Source organism: Cyprinus carpio, chromosome B19 (genome assembly GCF_018340385.1).
Source record: "Cyprinus carpio isolate SPL01 chromosome B19, ASM1834038v1, whole genome shotgun sequence".
In the NCBI taxonomy this organism is placed as follows: domain Eukaryota; kingdom Metazoa; phylum Chordata; class Actinopteri; order Cypriniformes; family Cyprinidae; genus Cyprinus; species Cyprinus carpio.
Genome location: NC_056615.1, coordinates 29,367,761 through 29,384,520, shown reverse-complemented (window position 1 = coordinate 29,384,520; position 16,760 = coordinate 29,367,761). Strand labels below are relative to the sequence as shown.

General features: G+C 32.5%; 1 long non-coding RNA gene and 1 pseudogene across 1 annotated transcript; one reads left to right on the top strand and one right to left on the bottom strand.

Annotated features, from left to right (window-relative positions):
- The window catches only part of LOC109070544, a 731,031-nt pseudogene that overhangs the window by 131,315 nt on the left and 582,956 nt on the right, over window positions 1–16,760 (bottom strand).
- Window positions 4,624–6,249, top strand: LOC109101083. Its single transcript, XR_006157372.1, has 4 exons — window positions 4,624–4,638; window positions 4,764–5,072; window positions 5,534–5,580; window positions 6,085–6,249. It is a non-coding gene; the product is annotated as an uncharacterized LOC109101083 (long non-coding RNA).

The window sequence follows — 16,760 nt, the reverse complement described above, 5'->3', positions numbered from 1 at the left end:
GATGAATGCATGCGCGTTGCCTGATCTACAAATGCACATTTTAATCCCTACATGCACAAATTATGATAATTTAATACAAACTATAACATTTGCATTCACAAATGTCTCTATTTGTGAACAAAATGCTGCACATTAATGTAATTCTTAACTCTGCAGACACTGGTTGAAAAGCATTTGTTTCAGTGTAGTGACGCACATTTGCCAAATTTTTCAAAATCGTGTACACGTTAATGAATTGCACTGGGCCTTGTTCGTTTGTGTGTGTGTGTGGGACATGAAATGCTGTAAACTGCGAAAATGAAGTCTCAAAAAATGAACCGAACAAGATCTAATTGAACTAGACGTCAATTAATGCACGCGTGTCACCTGATCCACATATGCATGGATTCATTTTTGCATGAGCAATTTACTTGGTACCGAAGTACCGGGTCTTTTGACAACACTAGATCCTAGTGAACTGGCAAATTACAGACCCATTTCAAATCTTCCATTTATGTCTAAAATTTTAGAATAAGTTGTGTCTGCTCAATTGTGCTCCTTCCTGCAAAAAAAAAAAAAAAAAAAATTCTGTATGAAGAATTTCAGTCGGGTTTCAGTTCCCCCCCCATAGCACAGAAACTGCACTTGTTAAAATTACAAATGACTTGCTTCTTGCATCAGACCAAGGCTGCATCTATATAGATAGATAGATAGATAGATAGATAGATAGATAGATAGATAGATAGATAGATAGATAGGTGCTGGTCATATAATTAGAATATCATCAAAAATTTGATTTATTTCACTAATTCTATTGAAAAAGTGAAACTTGTATATTATATTTATTCATTACACACAGACCAGTATATTTCAAATGTTTATTTCTTTTAATTTTGATGTTTATAACTGAAACTAAGGAAAATCCCAAATTCAGTATCTCAGAAAATTAGAACCTATTTGTGAAAAGGTTCAATATTGAAGACACCTGGTGCCACACTCTAATCAGCTAATTAACTCAAAACACCTGCAAAAAGCCTTTAAATGGTCTCTCAGTCTAGTTCTGTAGGCTACACAATCATGGGGAAGACTGCTGACTTGACAAAAAGACGACCATTGACCACCTTTGCACAAGACAGGAGGGTACGAACACAAAAGGGTCATTGCAAAAGAGGCTGGCTGTTCACAGAGCTCTGTTGTCCAAGCACATTAATAGAGAGGCGAAGGGAAGGCTGAAAAAGATATGATAGAAAAAAGTGTACAAGCAATAGGGGATAACCGCACCCTGGAGAGGATTGTGAAACAAAAACCCATTTAAAAATGTGGAGGAGATTCACAAAGAGTGGACTGCAGCTGGAGTCAGTGCTTCAAGAACCACTACACACAGACGTATGCAAGACATGGGTTTCAGCTGAGCATTCCTTGTGTCAAGACACTCTTGAACAACAGACAGCGTCAGAAGAGTCTCGCTTCTAAAAGGACTGGACTGCTGCTGAGTGGTCCAAAGCTATGTTCTCTGATGAAAGTAAATTTTGCATTTCCTTTGGAAATCAGGGTCCCAGAGTCTGGAGGAAGAGAGGGAGAAGCACACAATCCAACGTTTTCTTGAGGTCCAGTGTTAAAGTTTCCCACAGTCCAGTGATGGTTCGGGGTGGTTCATGTCATCATGTGGTGTTGGTCCACTGTGTTTTTCTGAGGTCCAAGGTCAACGCAGCCGTAGATACCAGGAAGGTTTAGAGCACTTAATGCTTCCTGTTGCTGACCAACTTTATGGAGATGCAGATTTCATTTTCCAACAGGATTGGCACCTGCACACAGTGCCAAAGCTTCCAGTACCGGTTTAAGGACATGGTATCCCTGTTCTTAATTGGCCAGCAAACTCGCCTGACCTTAACCCCATAGAAAATCTATGGGGTATTGTGAAGAGGAAGATGCGAGTATGCCAGACCCAAGAATGCAGAAGAGCTGAAGGCCACTCTATCAGAGTAACCTGGGCTCTTCATAACACTGAGCAGCAGTGCCAACAGACTGATCGACTCCATGCCCACGCCGCATTGCTGCAGTAATTCAGGCAAAAGGAGCCCCCAACTAAGTATTGAGTGCTGTACAATGCTCATACTTTTCATTTTTATACTTTTTTAGTTGGCCAAGATTTCTAAAAATCCTTTCTTTGTATTGGTCTTAAGTTATTATTCTAATTTTCTGAGATACTGAATTTGGGATTTTCCTTCGTTGTCAGGTATAATCATCAAAATTAAAGAAATAAACATTTGAATATATCAGTCTGTGTGTAAATGAATGAATATAATATACAAGTTTCACTTTTGAATGGAATTAGTGAAATAAATGAACTTTTTGATGATATTCTAATTATATGACCAGCACCTGTATATATAGGACAGTTTTGTGAATCATTGTTTTCAAGACATTTCCAGTTGATTTGAACAGATGGTACATTTTACATACAGGATTAAAAAATTATTTTTCCTGTGTGGTTATAAGCAATAAGACCTTGATTTTTAATAGTTTTTTTTTTTTTCAGCATGATCTTTTTGAAATAATAATTCTCCCTGAGGCTTTATATTTTAAGTGTAAGTCAGAAATGTCAGATTAATTGTTTCTGTCATTTAATTTGAAATAAAGGTAAATATGTTTTTTGATCTGATTTCTGCTTATAATAACAGTACTCCTTACAAATGTACTGCATATCAGATTTTAAGTATTGTCAGCTTAATGCTTAAAGTTTAAATATTGCTGCACTATTTTCAAAATGGTTCTTTGTGATTAAATGGCTTTATATGCTTGTATCCAAATCAACATGAAACAAAGTATTCCAGTAGTGCACCAAAAGAAAGTTGTCTCATGAAATTTGCCCATAAATAATAAAAACCATCATGTGCATATGAGTGTGTGTGAGCTTGTTTTTATTACTTTTTGAGGTCAAAAAGACTGGACAGAGATAGTAAATTAAGGAAAGTTTGAAGCTTAAATTGGACCCCACAGTGAAGACTATAAAATATACTATCATCAAAAACCTGCACCAACCATAAACATACAGAAATCTATTCCTAAATCTGTCATAGAAAACACATATATTTATCGTTAGAAAGCGTGATCATCCTATATGACAATCACCTCCACTGGTGGCGATGGGTCCAGATGTAATTAAGCTTATGATGCTTTTGGGAAACGCAGTCCAGAACGGTAGGAAAGACATCGCTGAAGTAGGCCTTCTCCATGTGACTCTTTAATCTAGTCTTTAATCTAGATTTAAACTTAATTTTTCTGACGATTATATCATTGGTCAGGGTAAAAATGATTTAAAAAGTTTTTAATCCCTCAACCAGTCTCTTATGTCAGTGGGTTATGATAGTGTTATCCTCATCTTCATCTTCATCTTCATCAGTCAGATATGTTCAGAGGAACTGAGTTGGAGTGTGTGTGTGTGTGTGTGTGTGTTTGTCATGTGGCCGCTGGTATGATGTGTTTCTGTTTCCTGTAAAGCAACACCCTGATTCTCCTATACATATTTCACATATGATGATGATGATGATGATGATGATGATGGAAAGAATCAGGTTTCATCAGTTATGTGGAAAACACATACTCACGAGTGGTGACGGGGTTTGATTCTTTGGTCTAGTAGTTCATCTCAAAGTATTGTGTACTTTCTCCATAGAGTCACTGTAAGTCCCTATAAAAACATGCTCACAGCAGCCTGTCTTTTGATTGGTTAAAATGCCAAAAAATGCCACAGATTCTCTCCATCATCCTTAGTCAAACATATTTAGAGGACAACAGGAGTGTCGCGCAAGAATTTAATTTTATAGGAAACAGAAACACACATTATTCAAGTGGAGTCTTGAGCAACACATACACACATACCTTTTTGAGGAAACTGAGCTTATTATCTGAAATAATTTGCTTCTTGAGTGTATCTTGATTTAAGAATGTTTTGATATTTGAACTGGAAAACAAGACAGAAACACTGAGGCAGAACGTAATGTAAAAACATTAAAAAGAGTTTTCAAATAAATAGTATAATTATTTGTTATTTGTGAGAGTACGTTAGTAGCAACGTTACATGTTTTTCTTTTTTAATTTAGAGATAGAAATAACTTTAGAGAGACATCAGGATCATTTCTTCATATTTCTTAGTTATCAGATGACACTTTTCAGTGACGATCTGATTTGCTGCGAAAGTCTTTTAAGGCTTTGAAACAGAAATCTGTTTTTTTTTGTGTTTTTTAAGAATGTTAAAATGGATAAACAAATCTAATTTCTCATACTCAGACGTGAACTATAATATGATCAAACTTGTTGCGGATTCTCAACAAAGACTGTATTTTTTTTATAAACATTTTTAGCAAATCATTTGCAGATTACTTAAAAAAATAGACCTTGGTGAACTATGTTTTCATCGACTGATATCAGCATCGCATGAATGAGGTCATGATTTCTTCATAACAGATCAAACCTGATGATCAGCACAGATTCTTATCATCACCAGTGAAAGATGTTCAGAGTAACAGGTGTGTCGTGTGTAAGTTTCACTTTATAGGAAACAGAAACTCTCAGCATATCTGAGGCCTCTGGAGAAACACGAGAAAAACACTACAGTTAAAACAGATAGAGAAACACAGAAGGACGGCTCACTTATTGGTATGTAAGATAACATATAATATGTTCTTGGCATCATTCAGTACCTGAAGGCACATGACTGCATATTTGATCGTCGAGATGAACAGCATTTTTTGTGTCATCATCATTCACTGAACTGGTTTCAGAAATTCCTCACCTTGAAGGGTTGGGCCTAATCAGACTATAAAAGAGCAATCAAGAAAAATGAACACATTCTGGGGCAGGAGCACCACCACAATTAATCTGACAGTCTCCACAGTCTATTCAAAGACAAAACTGACCATAATACCCTCAAACAGAAGATTTCTACAGACAACTGGAAGACAAACTCATCTCAACACATCAAAAAGAAGATGTCTACAGTCTGTTCAAAGTCCAAACTGACCTCAACACTGTCAAAGTTCAGATTTTCACCTCGGTGGCTCCTGCCCCAGGATCAGATCTGGCTGATGAAGGTGAGTTGTTCTGCTCTGATTTAATTAGTTTGGATTTCCTTGCTTTGGTCTTTAAATGTCTTCTTACTATGTTTCTCTTATATCATTTTTAAAATTAAAATAAAATACGTATTATTATTAATAATAATTTAAAAATGTTATAATGTTAAGTGTATATAATTTTTAAATGCTATATTTTAAATGTTTAAAACCCATATATATATATATATATAACACACAAAAAAAAAAAAAAAAAACAAAAACACACACACACACACACACACACACCGGTTAACCTGTAAGGGGTGTGGCCTAATCACAACCAAACAAACAATGTAATGCATTTGAGAATTTTGCCGTTTTAGAAATGTTTAACATTTAAAATACTTAAATACAGTACTGTTTTTCTGCTATATCTAAGGTTTACAGTAAGGTTAAAAAATATACTAACAATTGGTTTTGATTCTCCTTTTTCATTATAGGACAGAAGAAAGCAAGCTGAGATCAAACGACAGCGAGATTTCAGACGGTAAGAAATGATTTATGTACACAATAAACAGATTCTGATCATCTTCACTGCTTCAGATGCAGGAGGTTCTGTGGTTCACACGTCTTTCCATGTTTCTTAAAAAAAAGGTATTTCTTCCTCAAAATATTGAGTTTTATCTTTTAAGTGAACAAATTATGTATAGTTTTTGTGACTTTGTCAATAAGAGAGTTTTACACACTCTGTTTACATTAACAAATACATTAAAACCTAATAAATTATATACAAATAAAAAAAAATAAGTTAAACACACTAAGATTACATTAAAAAATACATAAATAAATAAAAATGTTGACTGGAACACTAAATGTAGTTAAAGAAATAGCCTGATCTGCAGAACAGTAGATTATAAAAGGTGAAAAACATAAATGCTAGATCCAGGACTCTCTTGTCTGTTCTAATTCTAATTAATTAATTGTGTGAAATGAATAATATAATCTACAGTGACTTGTTATTCATCTGGTTTCCCTCTCAATGTTTTCTCAGACTGATGGAGGTTTCGCAGGATGAAGATGAGCTGTGGATAAACAGAGATAAAAAGGGCATCATCAGGATTATTAAGTTGAATGTCAGGATGATATATCTTAAAACAGTAGTTAATCGGATTTATTTAAATTGTCCTCCTTATTTAAATAATTATAATTTTTTTCTTATTTTTTTTTAATTGGTTGTATTTCTCAAACAAAAAACTATTAAACAATTTATTATTAAAACATTTTATTACTCTGAATGGTTGATTTACACAATCAGTTTGCATTTGCAGTGATTGAACTTATAAAAGGAGATCCTATATTAATCGGACCCTTTAAGCCAAAAAAAATTCATCAGACTGGTAAACATTGTGAGACACATCATACTGAACATCAATGCATACAACTTCTAGATGAGCATATTAAGAAGAATAAGAGTATGATAAAAGCTATATACATGTTTACAAAATATAGTCCCTGTTTAGGTATAAAAGACCATTTTGATCCTTGTATGAGCAAGTTAGCTAATTTCTCTGAAGAAATGATTAATAAATATAACATAGATCTTTACATCACCTTCAAGGACATGTATGGTGCATCAGGGAATATAGTTCAAGAGCTGAAGGATCCGAGTAGTTCTAAAGATCCATTCATTAGAAATAAAGTACTGGAGTTAAAAGAAATGATGAACAAAAAACTCTGTAGATCAAAATTTATAGGGAAGATTTTCCAGGAAAACCAAAGAATAAGCACAAGTAAAACCATCAAAAGCTTTATTAAAGAAGAAATGCTTGAATGTAACTTAATGAAGAGGGAAGATGTGAGCTACATTTTAAAAGTCATTTCAGTTAAATTTCCAAGTAAACCAATGGCATTCTATGAATTCAAGAACTATGGAGAAGGACAGGCCAATGAGATAAAAAAAACAGCTAAGAAACCTGAATGTTAGTGAAGAAATAACTGAAAAAATATGTGCAATCTTTTATTCTAAGTGGTGTCATTTAGTTTATAAAGAATATGAGGAGTTTATATATCAGAAGTTCAGTGATTATATTAACACCTGTGCTGTTGCATTCACTTATAAAGACATAAAAACCATCACAAACCATTTTAATCTGGAAAGAGTCGAATTAACTCTTTAGAAAGAACTCCAGATGCTTTATGTTTGTTTTTGCATGTCTATCTTGTTTTTCCGGATCATTTAGCTGGAATCTATGATCTGTCAGTTTTAGTCTGTTCCTGTCCTCTTCTCATTTGATGTAAAATGATTAATTTGAGTATTTCTCTGTAATCATCTCCATAAAGAGATGATGAGATGTATCCATCTACAGACTAGAGACACTGTCAGGCTGCTGATTCTCTAGTTTAACACCTGTTAAACACAGCTGCGTTTGTTTAATAAATCAGCTTGCTTTCACTTTGTCTCCTGCTTTATGTTTTTGGCTTCATGAGAGGGAGTCTCTAACAGAGAATAGAGTTAACTTTAACTCTCTTACCTGAATCTAGAGACCCTTTTCAAACAGATAATCTGGACTAATGATGTATATGACTGATACAGGTCCTGACGGGTGTAAGTGAAGGCCTGAAGAAGTGCAAGTCCAACTGAAAAGAGTAAATTCTGAGAAAGAACAAATAATCAGCCATTAAAACAAGACGTTAGAGTTCAGAGAAGAATGGTTTTAAGTGTGTATGATGGTGATCTGAGGAAAGATTCATCGCTGCTCAAAGAAATGTGTAATATTAGTTCATTTAAGGGAATTCATTAATTACAGAGCATGATTTGTTTCTAGTCTGACTACATGAATGACTCTCTCTGAATCAGTCAGTGTTTGTGCTTTAGATTCATTAACCTCCGCTGATTTAACCATTCATCTGTGTGTTGTAACAGCAGGTGAGTGTGACATTTACATTAACACTGATGCTTTTCCATCTAAAACAACTTTGCATTCAAGGTACACATTATCATGCATTCCTGTTAATCGAAACCAGTGATCTCAGTGTTGCTAGAGCCATGCATACCTGTTTATTGTGTGATTTATTAAAATAGCATTAAATTCAAAACAGAAAACATTATCCATAAGCTTGAAAATTACAAATGCATCTTACTCTTCACACGTAAACATCTGTAGATCAAGTGGCACACAAGCTTTCACTGATGTCTTCTCTGAGTCAGACCTTAGAGTACTTAATTGTCCCTTATTGCACTTTTTATCCAAACTCTTCATAAAAACATGCAAAGCATGCTACAAATTAATAAAATAACACACACATGTATTTCGTATACATGGTTTTTGGTGATTTGTTACAAGCATTTTTAGTTTGTAAAATATGACATGGTAACACTTTCTATGAAGCCCATATTTATAATACATTATAAGGGTATTCTTAAGGCATTATAAAGCATAAATAAAGCATTATACAAAAACCTTATAATGATATCTCATATAATCTTATAAATAATCATAACAACAATTATAAAACATTATAATGCTTATGCATTTGTGGTTATAACTTTTAAGATTATGATTATTAATAACACACAATGATCACAATATTAAATCTACTTTTACATTTATAATGGACTATATATGTTGACATTGTTTATTTAAGATCTGCACAGTATGTTACTACAGCTTGTAAGAGGTTAGGTGTGGAGTGTTATTTGAGTGTTCCCTGTGAGGTTTATATCAATTTTGATGTAAGCTAGTTAATAATTTCAACAACAACAACAAAAAAAAAAAAAATGCATGTTCATATGTTAGGCTACATTTTATTTTGATGGTCCACCTAGTCTGTTAACTATAAGCAACTTTGTATCTACAGGTCAACTAACTCTCATTAGAGTTTTGGTAGGCTTAGGTTAAGGTTAGGGTAGGTAGAATGTTGACGTACTTGCAAAGTCAGTTTGTCTGTTGGGGAACCATCAAAAAAAAAAAAAAAAAGTGTTAGCATACATTTAGCAGACATACTACTAACACTCTTATGACTGCTAGTTGACATGGAGTTACTTATCAACAGCTGTCTAAAGGGTACCATCAAAATAATCAAGCTAATATTATAATAAGAATAGTTCAAAGCAAATGTGTCATATTACACGTTAATCTGATCTGATATCTGATCTTATGGCTGTTATTATTACTATACTTATAAGTGGTCTTTGATTGCTTTAAGTAAAGTAGCATAAGAAAGATGGCAAGATATGAGACTTATAATACATTATAACTATGAGAGATATAATCTATTGTAACTGAAGTGGATGCAACATGTTTACTGTGTGTTATAAATCATCATATTCTTAAAAGCTATAACCACAAATAAGTAAATATTATAATACATTAAAACTGTTCTTATGAATATTCATAAGATGGTATAACATTTATATATCATTTAAATCATTATCATTTATATAATTTGCATTTATATTTATATATAGGACTTTATTTTAAAATACAAAGTAGTAAAAATCTAAATGAAGCTCTGTAAACACTATAGCTTTTTTCAACACTATAAGTGTGTCCCATTGAGTAATGAGAAGTTCTACACACACTAGTGGTGTTTTCTTGAGCCAAATACAGGAAATATGTCATAGAAGTAGACTTTTGATCAAGTGCAAAGTCCACAAGATGTTTGTATTCAGACAAGCCCTTCAAACCGACAGTCAAAGCGGCATTGTGTCATGAAAGCATGGAATCAGAAGAAGACCACGAGGGTTTAGGGTGTGATTTGGGACAGGGCCAAACAAAAGTGGTGTCTCACTTGGAGTTGCAGAATGAATTAATTTCTATATGTAGAAACTGATCAGATTGTGGGTACATCTGAAGGACTCATGGGGAAAATGTTTGTTTTTAGTACACTTCACAAAACCCACACAATACAAAAGTATCAAAGATTGTAATATTAAAGATACATTGTAATAATGTTTGAAATAGGCAATAAAATCGAAGAAGGCAGGGTTGATAAACATAACGAGACAATTCAGAAATATTTCCCAACTGTTGACAATAAAAATGGTTTAAACTTAAAAGGGGCGATGTATCCTGGGGGATACAAACATTTGAGAAGCTGTGGGGAGATGCAGTGAAAGTGTAGGTCTTATTTCTTGGTTTCATGTTGAAAGGGAGTTTGTTGTGAATATTTAGATTTATTGACTTTGTTTCTACATTCTTTGTTTAGCTCACGGGCAGCATTTAAACCTGCATGGCCAGCTGTCGAGGGAAATCTACTCACCCTCTGTTTACACATGCTGGAGGGGACTTACCTGTTTAAAAAGCTGTTCAGCATTAGCTTAATGGGTATACATTGAACTTTTATTAATTAAATGCTTACATATCTTGTAATACGTCTCTAAATGTTTGTATCTCAGGGGATATGTCACACTTTTACAGGTATAAATCAAGACATAAAAACATACTGTATACAGACTGTGATTTTGTGGCTTCTATTTCAGAAAATCAAATCTTTTTGTAATCTTGACAGACCATATTGTTGGAAAGGTCTGGCAGTCAAGATTCCATGTTTTTTGACTGTTTTGTAATAGAAATGATATTGTGACAGAAAACTGCATTAAATAAACCCAGTGGTTGTTTTTGGTATAGCACCCAAACAAAATCTCACAGGAACCACAATTTTTGTGATATAAAATTCAAATATTAAAAAAAACCTTCTAAAACATATGTCCAAAATTTCATATAAAATATTAGAGTGCAACATATTTTATAAAACATTTATTTTTATATAAAATTTAAAAAAATATAGTATACTACATTATCTTCTATAACTATTTTTTTGTATTTTCATTTTTTGAAATGCTTTCACTTCAGCAATAATCTGCTGTGTGTCTTCTTTAAAAGAGATTAACGTTCGGTCTGTACTCCAAAGCGTTCAGGAATTACTACCATGCTGTAACAAGCATTGATTAACATGTGTTTATCAGTTTATATCTTTCCAGTGAATTTGTCCCCCAAAGGAGCGACGTATCCTGTGGGATACAAATATAAAAATCAAATATAAGAGTCAAGTTTAAAAAAAAAAAAAATCATGAAATTGTGTTATTTGAGTCCCAATAAGACGGAAAATAGCAATAAAATGAATTTTCTCTCTTTATGGTTTTGCCCTTTTTAGGGTTAAACGACAGACATTAATTTTGCAAGCTACTACTGGCATTTTCAAATTTCTCAGATTTGAATGCCATTTACATTTTTCATCACAGTGTTTATAAACTTAGTGTAGCATTTTTCTATGGAATTACATGTGCTTCAATAAAAAATGAAATAACTTTAAGATTTAATCACCGCGCGAGAGCTTTCCAATATGCGCGCCCACTGAGTGGCGTCTGTACTTCCCGGTCAGAGAGAGCACCTGTCCATCAAAGCTCACTATCCAATCAGAGTAGATGAGTGTTAAGCCCGCCCCCACGAGAGGTTTGTGTCAAAACACCAAATGAAAAACTGCGAAACGTAAGTGAAATCTGTTGGGAATGCATTTAGAATCCACGATTAGCGAAAACGAATTTTTGAAAAACATTAACAAAGAATGAACCATATTTGAAGAGCCTGCGACTGAGCTCATTTTTTTCATTTTCATTGTGTTTTTCTTCTTTTGTAATGGCATATTTTTGATAGTTTCTGAAAAAGTTACGTTCAGTTCCATAAAGTTACGTTCATTTTTATTGAACCAAATCTAATTCCATAGTTTTCAGCACACATGAGAGAAGAGTGAATTTTTGTATGTCTCTATCCAGGCTTTCCTCCATCATTTCACGTGTCTAAGAAAATGTTTCATAAAACTCTAAAATTACATTTTCATACTTACACTAGAAAATTGCAAATCTGAAGATTTTTCGCTTTCAAGTGCTATGATTATGAAAGCATTATTGACATGAAAGGCAAGATCAGTAATTCAGGATAATTCATATATATATCATATATATATTATCATAATAAAAATATAATAATAATTAGTTCACATAAATTATTTATAGTACACTGGTGGTCAAAAATGTTAAATTAATTAAAAACACTAATATTATGAAATATTACATTTAAAATATTGTTTTTGTATTTAAGATATTTTAAAATGTAATTTATTTCTGTGGTCAAAGCTGTAGATCGCAGTCGTTTAACGCTTTGAAATAGACAAAAAAGCCTTTTTTTTTATAAAGAAAGTGTTCAAATAGTTAATCATGAATCTGATTTTTCCACCACTATCAGATTTGAACAGAACATGTGGCTTTTGCGTCATTGTGATTCTCAGCTAGGACTGTATATTACATTTTTAATAGTGCTGTCAATAGATTAAAAACACTAATTATTTGCATATTTTCCCTTACATTAACTGCAATTAATCCCACCTAATATCATAGTTTTTAAATTCTAAATTTAAATATTTAAAAGGAGACAAAAAGCAAGATGAGATATTAAGAAACTGAATGTTAGCGAGGAAAAATTCATTAATACAATTGCTGTTAAATATTTAATAAAAAAACTTTTGTCTTGTAAGTGGTGTGATCTTGTTAATAAAAGACATGAAGAGTTTATAAATAAGAAGCTCAGTGAATGCATTAATACATTTGCTGTTCAAGATATTATGGCCATCACAAAACATTTTAATCTGATAAGAGTAAATTTATCTTTAAATTTAGAATAATTACAGTGCATGTGATGTATTTTTTAATTCAGTCTTTCTCTGTTTGTGTTAGGGCTTTCGGTGTGTGATGTTGTGTTGTGTAAAGGCTCTGTAGTGTCTCATTGATTTGTGTTTGCGAGTATTTCTCTGTAATCGTCTCCATAAATCCACCTGAGAGATGATGAGATGTTTCCATCTACAGACTGGAGACACTGTCAGGCTGCTGATTCTCCATCTTAACACTTGTTAAACACCTGTGCAATGCCAACAAACACACAACTGCATCTATTCAATAAATCTGTTTGCTTTCACTTTGTCCACTGCTTTCGGTTCTTGGCTGTAGGAGAGTTCATTTCAGCTCTCCCTGTATATACTCTTTTTAACCTAGACTAAGAAAATGTATTAGTTAATAATAAATCTAAAATAATATGCCCAGTGTTTGACGGAGGTCTTAAGGCTGTTGATGATCGTTTGAGATGGTTGTTACTTTAAATGAATGTTAACGATAAAAAAGTGCTGGTGAAAACTTAATACAAAAAAAACACAGTAGATCATTAATACAAAAACTATGAAAAGACAGTAGATTCTGAAGATAAAAAAGTGCTGGTGAAATCTTCAGAGAAAAGATTCATGGGTGCTCATTGATACATTTAATTTCAGCCTATATTCATCTGTATGTTAGAACAGTGTGAATTATTAAAATAATAGAATTAATTTGATATAATTTATTTATTTACAAGGAGTAATTTCAGGATTGTTTGAAATGTAAAGAGCACATCAATAAGCAAAATGCCTGCTAATTATAACTAGTGGGAAAGTTCATATGAAGACAAACATTTCATATAAAATAAATCATACAACCAACTTAAATGTATTAATAATACATCTAAAAATAAACAGGTCAGATGTTTAAAATCTTGGACCCAAGAGAACCTGCTTTAACACTGTTTATTATAATAAAATAGTATATAGTTTTAATGTATTAGGAAAATGTGTAAAAGGTAAATTATAATACATCTGTATATTTATATGTAAAAATTACCTTTTTATTATTATGTGTATATTCTGCTTTTCTAAGAGATCTGTTTCAAGAACTACATTATGAGAGGAGATGGATGAAGATTTTATTAAAAAAATTACTAATTTAGGAATCTTTAATAAAGACTACTGTAATAGAAAACAATCATTTTAATAATTAATAAATGCAATCATTGATGAACTGCCCAAAATCAAGATATAAATTACAAATATATCTCAAGAATCTTGAGAAAATTGAAAATGCTGTTAATTACCTTGATAAGAAAACACAAGGATTTAATTTCAACAGTCAACTTTTTAGAAATGTTTAGAAAAAAAAAATATTATAATAATAATTAATACTTCAAATAATTCAATAATAAATAATTTAAAAAAAATGGATCATTTGACATGGATAGAGAGGGAAAAAAGGTGTCTTTCCCATTTTGAAAGGAAAGTACACACTGAAATGAAATATTTAAATACTGCTAGAAATTTATTATGAAGATGACTGTTGTTATTCAGAAATATATTCTATAATGGCAATATAAGTATATATTACCATGATTGTGTTTTTGCTGCATCTCCAGGTTGATTAGTCGCATGATATTTTCCTCTCAGGTGAGTTTGGATCAGTAAAGCCTGAGCTAAACTAAGAGCTCATTGTCCTGCACCAAAACAACATGAGTTTGTCATTTCTAAAACACGACTAAAGAGAACGCATGTGTACTATAGCCTTTAATAAATCTATATATTTAAAATATTTACACTCAAACTTTACAAAAACAAGCACTTAAAATGAAAATCAGTAAGGCAATGAAGGTAATCCACTTTAATGCATAAACAATATTCTTTACACATCTTTGATATTTCCATACTTCCGTACTGCACTCTTTTAAATGTCTGATTCCAGGTGCTGTTGCTGTGATGTAGTTCAGTCTTGAATGCAGCTTGTAAAAGCTGAGTGCAGTAATAAACAGATCTGCAGACGCTGCTCTCACACTGCCGTCATCACACTCTCATCACTGTGTGTTATTTCAGTCATTCTCTTCCACTGAATGTTTTGCAGACCAGTATTCTGCCAGAAAGTGCAGCTCTGTCAGTCTTTTGATGAGGATGCGGACACGACCTCACTTCCTGTGCTGGCCATCATTTCCTACCACAGGAGGAAGGCTTGTGTTCAGATTGTGTTTTTGGTTTTTACTGAGTTAAAAATTAAGAAATATGACAAAAAGCAATAAAATGACCACTTTCACTCATTTCTTTCTTTAACCCTTGTTCAGTGATGAAAATGCTGTACTCTTGGTGTTCCTGGTCAAAAATGATCAACCTTTTAAAATTTTTTTGTAAATTTATCATGCTATATTATCTTAAAACCTTGGTTTCAATCTTTTTAACTTTTTTTTTTTAATGATTGATTAGCACATAATCCACATTCATCTTACCCCATACACCACAGATTGTAATCCACATTGAACATACACAAAACAATCAAAAAAAAATCTCTTATCCAATAAGAAACAAAAGAAAATTAATAAAATAAAATCAATAGATCCAGAAACTGAATATTACAAATGTATCCACAAATAATGCATAAAGTATGGTAATGATCAGTTTTGATGAGGGGTAAGTTTTTTATTTTTAATCAGTTGATCTGGATCTCATCTGTGTTTCCGGTCTTCTACTCAGAATCTGTCTCTGAGTCAGTCTTCATTCGCTCTGACTGCGCTGGGTTTATTCACCTCATCTCATCTGACCGCTTGGTTTTAACAGCAGGTGAGCATGAAATTGTGTTTTTTAACTATAAATAAAAAAATAATGATCTATAATAATAATAATAATAAATAAATGAATCAGTGATAACTATGTCAAAGTGATGTCCATATAGCTGAAATTGTACAGTTCTAGGGTGAATAAATAAAACAGGACAGAAATTAATACTGATAGATATTACTGAATTCACAACGAATGCAACAAACTTAATAATGCATTTTTGCCACATAGAAAAGCATTGATTTTGAGCTAGACTGCTGGAAAGTTACTGCTCATAAAATAAAGTCGTCATCATCTCCTCACCCTCATGTCCTTCCAAACGACTTTCTTCTGTTGAACACAAAAGAAGATTTTGCAGAATGTTTCCCTTGATTTCTACTGTATGGACAAAAACATTCTCAAAGTATGTTCCACAGAAGAAAGAAATTCATACAGGTTTGGAATGACATGATGTTGAGTAAATGAAGACAATTTTCATTTTTGAGTGAAACTCCCTTTAAGAACTTTATTATTTGTAAATAATAAATACCTAATTTATGTAAGACACTGATATTTATCTTTAATCAGGCCCTGATTGAATTAACATTTTACTTAATGAAGTTAAATAAAAAAATAAAAAAAAACTTAATGAATTAAAATTCATTAGAACTAAACATCTAAAAAGAAAGAAGTTTTTGCTTAGAATCCAGAGTTTAGCTGACTAGTATTAGTAGGATGGTGGTCACAAAAAGTAAAACCATGGTACTCATTACCATAGTTATATGGTTTTTAAAACAAATAATAAGTAATAATAAACTATAAAATTTGTAGTTAAAAAAAAAAACTACATGTGAAGAAACTACAAAACACCTTTTATAAAATGTAAATATTTCCAAATATGTAATAACGTTACATTTATAATAAATAAATTTCTGCCAACACATAAGCTATTTGTATTAATAACATAACAAGTTAAATTACTATGGTGCTGAATTGACAAGCCTATTGGGATTTTCCAATATACCCCATTATCTTGGCTGTTTACAGCCAGCATCACTAGAACCTTTAATGTTCTCAAGTCACACGACTGTATAACAATTCTGCGTCACATCTGAATGGATCAAGCGACTTGCGCTGTTTATCTTATAAATCGTGGCAGATGCGCAGCGCTGTACTGGAGACTGATCCCGCTCTGCTTTGATGCGCGGCTGGCGGATACATCAGGTCGCGCTGCTTCACACCTTCAGAGGATTTTCTTTTATGTGGTTTCGCATGCGCTGTAATTTAAAAACAGTGCCT